The sequence below is a fragment of the Penaeus japonicus genome, unplaced genomic scaffold, assembly GCF_977035675.1.
Source record: "Penaeus japonicus unplaced genomic scaffold, GWHDUDI00000001_assembly GWHDUDI00000041, whole genome shotgun sequence".
Lineage (NCBI taxonomy): Eukaryota > Metazoa > Arthropoda > Malacostraca > Decapoda > Penaeidae > Penaeus > Penaeus japonicus.
The window spans coordinates 11743573-11753321 of NW_028234443.1; the positions used below are offsets into that span (position 1 = coordinate 11743573).

The 9749-nt window shown below is 38.3% G+C and overlaps 1 protein-coding gene across 1 annotated transcript in view; it reads left to right on the forward strand.

The window, feature by feature from the left end:
* Positions 1 to 9749, forward strand: part of LOC122246943 (cell adhesion molecule Dscam2) — a 419843-nt gene that overhangs the window by 176286 nt on the left and 233808 nt on the right. The window lies entirely within an intron of this gene.

Genomic DNA, 9749 nt, shown 5'->3' on the forward strand with positions numbered 1-9749 from the left:
CCCTCTTCTTTCTCCCCTCTCCAGCCCTCCCCCCACCCGGTTCCTCTGAGGGAGAACATAAAGCGGAGCGACCTCTTCTCTTTGTCCCTCGTCGGGGCGTCGGATTCGTCGGTTCTCGTCGGCGCCGCCCCCTCGTAGATATGGCCGGAAGTCAGTGTCCTTAATGGTCAATCTCTTGGGGGAAATGATTGATCTGACTTTGGATTTCAACTACCTCAATCTTCCTGCGGTGGGCGTGTTCTTTTGTTTTTTTTTGTTTTTTTTTTTTATTATTTGGTTTTGTTTTTGTTTTTTTGTGGCTTTCTGGTCTTTTAATTTTGATTCCTTCTGATTTCTTGTTTTTTTTTGTTGCGTTTCCCCTTCCCCTCTCCCCCCTTTTTGCTTCTCCCCCTCCCCCTACTTTCCCCTCCTGTTTTTTATTTATTTATTTTTTTGTTTTTTGTGTTGCTTTTTCCTCCCCCCCCCCCCCCCTGGGTGTTTGTGTTTTGGTGGTTTGCTTTGTTGCTCTCCCCCTTTCCCCTCCTCCTTTCCCTTCCCCCTGCTTTTTCTCTTTATTTGCTGTGTATTGTTTGCTTCCCCTTTCTTTCCTTCTCCTTCAACATTCTTTTCATTGCTTTTTTGTTTTTGTTTTTGTTGCTTTCTTGGTTTTATTTGATTCTTGCTTTTGTTGCTTTCTTGGTTTTATTCGATTCTTGTTTTTGTTTTTCTTGATTTTGTTTGATTCTTGTTTTTGTTCTTGTTTTTATTTGACTTTTGTTTTTGTTGCTTTATTTCGCGATTGTTTTTTTTTGTTTCTATGTATTCTTCTTTTCTTTTTGTTTCTGCTTTTGTCTCTCTCTCTCTCCCCCCCTCTTTTATGTCTCCGCGTTTGTCTCCCCCTCTCCCTCCTCTCCCCTCCCTCTCTTCTCCTCGGGTGTCTCCCCCTCTTCTTCTCTCTTCTTTTTTTTTGATGGTCTCCTTCCTCTCTCCTGTCACCTCTCTTCTCTCCTGTCTCTCTCCTCACCCCCCTCTCTTCTTTGGGTTTGGGTTGGTCTCTCCCCTCCTCTCTTCTTTGGTGTTTGTCCTCCTTTCTCCTCTCTCCTTCTCTCTCTCATCTTTATTTCTTTTTCCCGCTTTTCTGTCTGTCTCTGTGTCTGTTTCTCGAACATCAAGACAAAAAAAAAAAAAAAAAAAAAAAAAAAAAGGACAAAAGCAAAAACAAACAAAAAAACAAACAACATAAAAAAAAAAACAAAGAAAAAAAAAAAATCTAACTAAAAACCAAGATGAAAGGGACCCACAACGCTCACTCCCACTCACTCTACAGACCACTCACTCACTATTCCCCAACCCCCACCTCTTAAAGAAACAATAAAAGAACAGAAACAAAGAAAAAAAAAATAAAAAAGAAAGAAAGAAGAAGAAGAACGGAGAAGAAAAATGTCGCCCCTATCCCATCTCCTTCAGGATTCACGTGAGAACCGAGATATATTTCCTGTGAATACTTGAGGGAAAACGCGGCTCACAGATGGTCTGTAGGGAGCAGCATATTCATTTCACTGAAGTAATGCTGAAGCGGGTAAAGAAGAGAGAGAGGGAGGGAAAGAGAGGTAAGCGCAGGCAGGTAGACGGGTCGAGAGAGAGAGAGAGAGAGAGGGAGAGGGAGAGGGAGAGGGAGAGGGAGAGGGAGAGGGAGAGGGAGAGGGAGAGGGAGAGGGAGAGGGAGAGGGAGAGGGAGAGAGAGAGGGAGAGGGAGAGGAGAGGGAGAGGGCGAGGGATGGGGTAGTGGGCGAGTGGGAGTGGCAAGAGTGGGTAGTGGGTAAGAGGGAGAGGGAGCGGGAAGAGGGAGAGGGGGTGGGGAGAGGGAGAGGGAGAAGGGGAGAGGGGAGAGGGAGGAGAGGGAGGGGGACGGGAGAGGGAGAGGGAGAGAGGGAGGAGGAGAGTGAGAGGAGAGTGAGAGGGAGAGAGGTAGGAGAGAGAGAGAGAAAGAGAGAAGAAGAGGAAAAGAGAAAGAGAAAGAGGGAAAGAGAGAAGAGAAAGAGAGAGAGAGAGAGAGAGAGAGAGAGGAGGGGGAGGAGAGAGAGAAAGAGAGAGAGACGAGAGGAGAGACGATGAGAGGAAGAAGAGAGGAGAGAGAGAGAGGAAGAGAAGGAGAGACGAGAGAGAGAAGAGAGAGGAGGAGGAGGGAGGGAGAGAGGAGAGAGGAGAGGGGAGGGAAGAGAAAGAGACAAGAGAAAGAGAATGAGAAAGAGAAAGAGAAAGATGAGAAAGAGAAAGAGGAAGAGAAAGGAGAAGAGAGAGAAGGAGAAGAGAGAGAGAGAGAGAGAGAGAGAGAGAAGGGAGGAGAGAGAGAGGAGAGGGAAAAAATTAAATGAGAGAAAAGAAAGAGAATAGAGAAAGAATAAGAGAAAGAGAAAGAGAAAGAAGAAGCCCTCGCAAAAAGAGAACGTCATAACAGAGAGAGAGTGAGAGAGAGATAAGAGAAAGAGAGCATACGAGAATAAGAGAAGAGATCAATAGGCCGAAGGTTCAATATGCCCTAATTTATGTTTCCAAATTTAAGATATTTAATAACGCTTGAATTACGCAAAACCTCCTTCCTTGTCGCTCAACCTGTGGTAATCGCTCTTGTGACCTTTAACCTCGTTCCTCCCTCCCCTCCATTCTTCTCTCTTCTCTTCTCCTTTATATCCTCTCTTCTCTTCCTGCCTCATTCACATCTGCGTTCGACTTCTTCTCCTTTATCTCCTCTCTTCTTTTCCTGCCTCATTCACATCTGCCTTCGACTTCTCCTTCTCTTTCTTCCTCTTTCTCTCTCCTTCTCATTCTCCTTCCCAATCCCCTCTTCCTTACTTCATCCTCTTTCACATCCTCTTCCATCTTTCTCTCTCTCTCACCTCTTCCCTCTTTTTCCCCTCCTCCTTCTTTCTCTCTCTCTTCTTATCCTTCTTATCCTCCTCCCCATCACCATCTCTTTCCTCCTCCTCTTTCTCCTTCCTCTCCTTTCTCTTTCTCTCCTCCTGAAAAAGTTGAATAATTGACAAAAAACAATATTATTGCAAGGAAATGCATTTGCAACATACACTTTTTCTATCGAATGATCAATTTACAACATCGCATATCATGAAAGTTATTTTTGTTTCGACAGCATGTAGATAGACAAACAAACAAACAAACAAATATATCGTTCATATCTGTTTTTTTCATTTTTTTTTTCTTTATTTTTATTCGTTATAGTTGTAACTGATATTGTCATCTACTTATCATCCATTATTTTCGTTATTATTCGTAAAAAAGGAAGAAAACCAGAAAAAAAAATGTTTTAAATGATATTAACTTAAATACAAGGGAAATAAAGTGAGAGAAGAGCTTATGTAAAAAAATCTTAGTAAAAGTCAGTAAGAAATATATATATATATATATATATATATATATATATATATATATATATATTATATATCCTTTTGGAATTATGATTCTTTTCTCCATTTTTTTCTAATTTTCATTATTTCATTTTTGTAGTTTTTCTTTATTTTTATTTTTTGTTTGTTTTTAGGGAGAAGAAATTAATCAATCTGTTTGAAGCATCTCTCTCTCCTTCTCTCTCACTCTCTCTCCTCTCATCTTCTCTCTCTCTCATCTCTTCTCCTCTCTCTCTCTCTCTCTCTCTCTCTCTCTCCCTCTCTATATAATATCTATATATATATATATATAATAATCCATATGTAGTATATAGTATATATATATTATATATATATATATATATCTATATACTTATCTATATGTCTGTAATAAATATGTGTGTGTATATATATATATAATATATATATATATATATATTATATATATATATATATATTATATAGCATATGATAGTATATATAAATATACTATCTATATATACTTATATATATATAATATTATCTTATATACTACAACATATTATATATATATATCAATATCTCTTATTATACTATATATATCTACAATTATACCAACTCAACTCCCTCTCTCCCCATCTCTCACTTCCTACTCTCATCCCTCACTCGCTCCACCTCCACTCCTCTATATATCACATATATCATATTCTCATATCCTACTATATATATATATCCTCATCATATACTATACTCACTCACCCTCTCCTATATATATCTATTATTCCCCCTTATAATTTATATATATCACGCATATATATATCAGTATTATAATAATATAATATAATTAATGTATATATATATATATATGGGATATATATAATATATCATAACTTTATATTAAATCCAATACCCTAATCATCTCCCCCCAACTATATATATATATATATGTGTGTGTGGGTGTGTGTGTGTGGTGTGTGTGTGTGTGTGGAGGGTGGTATATTTATAGATATATATATATATTTTATATTATATTATATATAGAATAGTTATATTTATAGAATTTAAGTATATATATTATATGTTATTAGATATTTAGTAGATTTTATTTAGGATATATTTTTATATATATATTTATATATATTCCTTTTAAGAATGTATGTGTTATTGCTGTAATAACTTTTTTTTGAAGGTAAGGGGGATGGGGGGATGACAATCTCATCATATATTGGTAGTCTGATAGAGAAATAAAGCAAAGAGGGAACATGATAATAACAATAAAGAAATAGACGAAGAAGATGGAAGTCAGAAAAAAAAACATGAACAAGAAAACAGAATCGAAAGAAAAAGAAAACGAAAAAGAAAAAAAAGGAGAAAAAATGATCAAGGTAACCATACTGCACTATGGCTGCAATAGTACAGCCAATGTCCCTTCAAGCGCCTAGTAAAAGACGTTCAGGGTGGCCTTAGTATGCTAGTTTCAGTGTCACACTAAAATCGCGACGAGGCGTAATATAATAGTGTGATGCGGCGTTGGCGTGATGTGAAGTTCGCTGCAGAAACAGAGAGAGAGAGAGAGAGAGAGAGAGAGAGAGAGAGAGAGAGAGAGAGAGAGAGAGGGAGGGAGGGGGGAGGGAGGGAGAGGGAGGGAGAGAGAGAGAGAGAGAGAGCGAGATAGATCGGATCTATATCTTATTCTCTCTCATTTCCTCTGAGAGAGAGAAGAGAGAGAGAGAGATGTTGCTCGTGAGAGAGGACGAGAGAGAGAGAGACAAGAGAGAGGAAGGACGTGAGGAGAAAGGAGAGAGAGAAGAGAGTGGGGAGGAGAGAGCGAGTGCGAGTGAGAGCGAGAGAGAGAGAGAGAGAGCTCGAGCGTGAGAGAGAGAGAGAGAGAGGGAGATGGAGAGAGCGATTAAAGAGAGAGAGAGAGAGAGAGGAGGAAGAGAGAGAGAGAGAGAGAGCGCGAGAATGGAGAGAGAGAGAGAGGCGAAAGTGAAAGAGAGAGAGAGGCAGCGAGGAGAGAGAGAGAGAGAGAGGAGAAGCGAGAGAGAGAGAAAGGAAATGGAGAGAGAGAGAGAGAGGAGTGAGAGGAAGAGATGAGAGGAAGAGAGAGATGAAGAGATGAGAAAGAGAGAAGAGAAGAGAGAGAGATGAGAGAGGTGAAGAGAAGAGAGAGAGGAGAGGAATGTTGGGAGAACGAGAAGATGCGGAGAGAGAGAGAGGGTTGATAGATAAGAGAGAGAGAGAGAGAGGTAGATCGATAGTAGACAGATTAGATAGATAGATAGATAGAGAGGAGAGAGAGAGAGAGGAGAGAGAGGAGAGAGGAGGTAGAAAGATAGATAGATAGATAGATTGATAGGAGAGAGAGAGAGAGAGAGGGAGAAGAGAGAGGGGTTTTGATGCATTCACACAAGAGCGAAAGGACTGGCGTATATGGGTATGCGGTGTAAATGACCGTGATGTGAATGTACGAGGAAAGAAAGAAAGGGGTTGGGTGTATGAGGTGGGTGAGGGGGGGGTTCGTGAGAGCGAGGGAGAGGGGAGGTTACGAGGAAAAGGGGGATTTAAAGGGGAGAGGGGGGGGGGGTTAAGCAGGGGTAGGGAATGGGGGAGAGGGGGAGATGGAGGGTGAAAGTTACGCAGGGACAAGGGGGGGTAGGGGGTAGGGGGTAGGGGAGGTACGTGAGGTGGGGGTGAGTTGGATAATGAAAGAGGGGGGGGGGAGGTACTCAGCGATGGGGGATAGGGGAGGTACATGGGATAAGTTGAGATAGAGGAAAGTGGGGGTGAAGGGTTAGGGGTACATGGGGGGACTAAGTGACGGGTATACAGTACAGGAGGACGGGTGGGTGGGGTGGGGTGGTGGGGGAGGTATGGCCTAGGAGTAAGGGGGAAGGGGTGAGGGAGGGAATTATAGTAATGTGCTGTAGCATGTGCAAGGGTGTTATAGTGTTCCGGTGGATGCGCAAAAGTGTCGTTGCAAAGCAGAGGATTTTGGAAGCATTGCATAAGCTAACATGAAGATATACGACACAATACTCTACCGTGGTATATGATTATGTATACACACACACATACATACATACACTGACACACACACACACACAAACACAAACACAAACACACACACACACAAACACAGACACACACAAGCACACACACAAACACAAACACACACACACAAACAAACACACGCATACATACACATACAATATACATGCCGATATCAAAACACCTTAGATTGAATAAAGTAAAAAAAAAGAAAGAAAAGGAAACAGAAAAGGGCAAAAAAAAAGGAAAAAAAAAGAAAAAAAATCTTGACAAGTTTGAGGACAGGTCCCAGGATTTTGATATCATGGATGCTGAATGGTTGTGAGGCTGCGGTACTTTCTCTTGAGAGAAAGAGAGAAAGAGAGAGAGAGAGAGAGAGAGAGAGAGAGAGAGAAAGAAGAAAAGAGAGAGGAGAGAGGAGAAAGAGAGAGAGAAGTGAGAGAGAAGGGAGAGAGGAGAGAGAAGAAAGAAGAGAGAGGGAGAGAGAGAGAGGAGAAATAGAGGGGAGAGAGAGGAGAAAGAGAAGAGAGAGTGTGAGATGAGAGAGAACGAGAGAGAGTGATGAGAGTGAGAGAGGAGAGAGGAAGAGAATGTGAGAGAGAGAGAGACCTTGGGAAAAAAAGAAAAGGGAAGAAAATAAGAGGACGAGAGGTTAGAGAGAGAGAGATTGCGAGGGCAAAGAAAAAAGAGAGAAGATGAGACAAGAGGGAGGAGAGGAAAGAGTGAAGAGGAGAGGGGAGAGGAGTGTGAGGAGAGAGAGGAGGAGAGAGAGAAGACGTTGAGAAGGAGAGAGAGAGAGAGAGAGAATGAGAGAGAGAGAGAGAGAGAGAGAGAGAAGAGTGAGAGAGAGATGAGTGAGAGAGGAGAGAGGAGAGAGAGAGAGAGATGAGAGAGAGAGTGAGAAGGGAGGCAGAGAGAGGACGAGACGAAGAGAAAGAATAGAAAATTAGAGAAGATTAACAGCGAAGGATGTGTATTGATGAGAGGGAGATAGATAGATAGATAGAGAGAGAGAGAGAGAGAGAGAGAGAGAGAGAGAGAATGAGAAAGAGAGTGAGAGAGTCGATCAATTACACAGAGCCAATCTTGAAATCCTTTTTAATCGATGGTAAAAACGCAACATTTTTTTTCATGTCTCTGAAAGAAAGAAAATGCATTTTTTTTCCCTTTATTTCTTAACAGACGCACACTTAATGTACCTACACGCGCGCGCATATCCAATCTCAATTAAGCAAAGGTATTCATAAAAGTCAAGGAAAGATAAAACACTCGTAAAAAAATAAAGAAAACAAACAGTATAGAGATATGAAGAGAAAACGCAGTAAAAGCATTTTTGCGACTGAATTCCCAAGCACTTTATATATACTGCGAAGCTCTGATATCATAAGGTTCATTTTTATCAGCGTTCTTGGATTAATAGCAAATACAAGGATGAATAATATTGCATTTTGAGAGATCTGACTTTATTTTGGAAACGGCTCAAGTAATTAAAAAGATGTACTTGCATTTGCTTCATCAACGGTATGCTAAGTGGATCATGCAACGCTAGAAGGGAGTGGCATAGACTCGGAAATGTGATTTTTTATTTTACTTATGCTAAAATTATAGCAATGAATATCTTAACGATTCTAATGTCAAGGTAATGAGGGCTAATATATATATATATATATTATATATATTTATATATATATTATATATATATATATATAAATTTATATTATATTAATATATATATATATATATATATATATATATATATATATATTTATTATATTATATATATCTTAATATATGTGTGTGTGTATATGTATAAATATGTATATATAGTATATATATATAAATATATATATAAATATATATATTATATATATATTCATATATATACCTACCCCACACACACACACACACACACAACCCACACACACACACAACACACACACACACAACACACACACACACTCACACACACAAACACATATATATATATATATATATTTTATATATTTATATATATCTAATATGATATATATGTATATAATTCATTTTACATTTACATTACACACACACACACACAAACACACACACACACACATATATATATATTATATAAATATATATATATATATATATATATATTATTTTATATATATATGAATATACATATACATATATTGTCTATTACACATATATAATTATGTATATTTATTTTTTTTTATCTATATATTATATATATATATATTTTATATATATGATATAATATATATATATATATATAATATATCTATATATATAGTATATATAAATATATATATATGTATAAATATATATTTATATATATATATATATATATATTATATTATCTTATATATATATATATATATATGTGTGTGTGTGTTTTGGGTGCGTATTGTGTGTGTGTGTGTGTGTGTTGTGTGTTGTGGTGTGTGTGTGTTTTGTGTGTGTGTGAGGGAGAGAGAGTCCGAGATTGAGACAGAGAAGGGGAGAGTGAGAGAGACCGGAGAGGGAGAGAGAGAGAGAGAGGACGAGATGGAGAGCGGAGTGGACGGGAGAGAGTGAGAGAGCGGAGAGAGAGAGACGAGAGAGAGAGAGGAGAGAGCGAGAGAGAGTCAGAGAGAGATGAGAGTCAGAGAAGAGGAGAGAGATTGAGAGAGAGAGATAGAGATAGTTTAGAGAGAGAGAGAGAGAGAGAGAGAGTAAAGGAGGGAGAGAGAGATGAGAGGACAGGAGGATGAGTAGAGGGGAGGAGTGAGAGAGAGATGATGTGAGAGAGAGAGAGAGAGAGAGAGAGAGAGAGAGAGAGAGAGAGAGAGAGAGAGAGAGAGAGAGAGAGAGAGAGAGAAAGGGTGGTCTAAGGCACTCAGCGAGTCAATCAACCATCTGAAACGAGGAAACAGAATCCAAAGTTTCATTAAAGTTCAGTAAGAAAAGTAAAGGACTTGCAATATATTGATGTTATTGGAAGGAATAATTGGCTTTCAATCAAAAAGAATATTGTAATATTGAGGCTTATTGCCATTGTGAGAAACAGCAGGAGATGGATGGAACTCGGCCAAATGTGTGTCTATATATATGTATATATATATATATATATATATATATATATATATATATATATATATATACATATATTCATATTTATATATATATATAGACACCACACCACACACACACATTAAACACTACACACATTCATATATATATATATATATGATATATCTAACTATATATATATATATATATATATGTAATATATGTGTATATTATATATATATCTATATATATATATATATTTATATATATTCTATATATATATATATA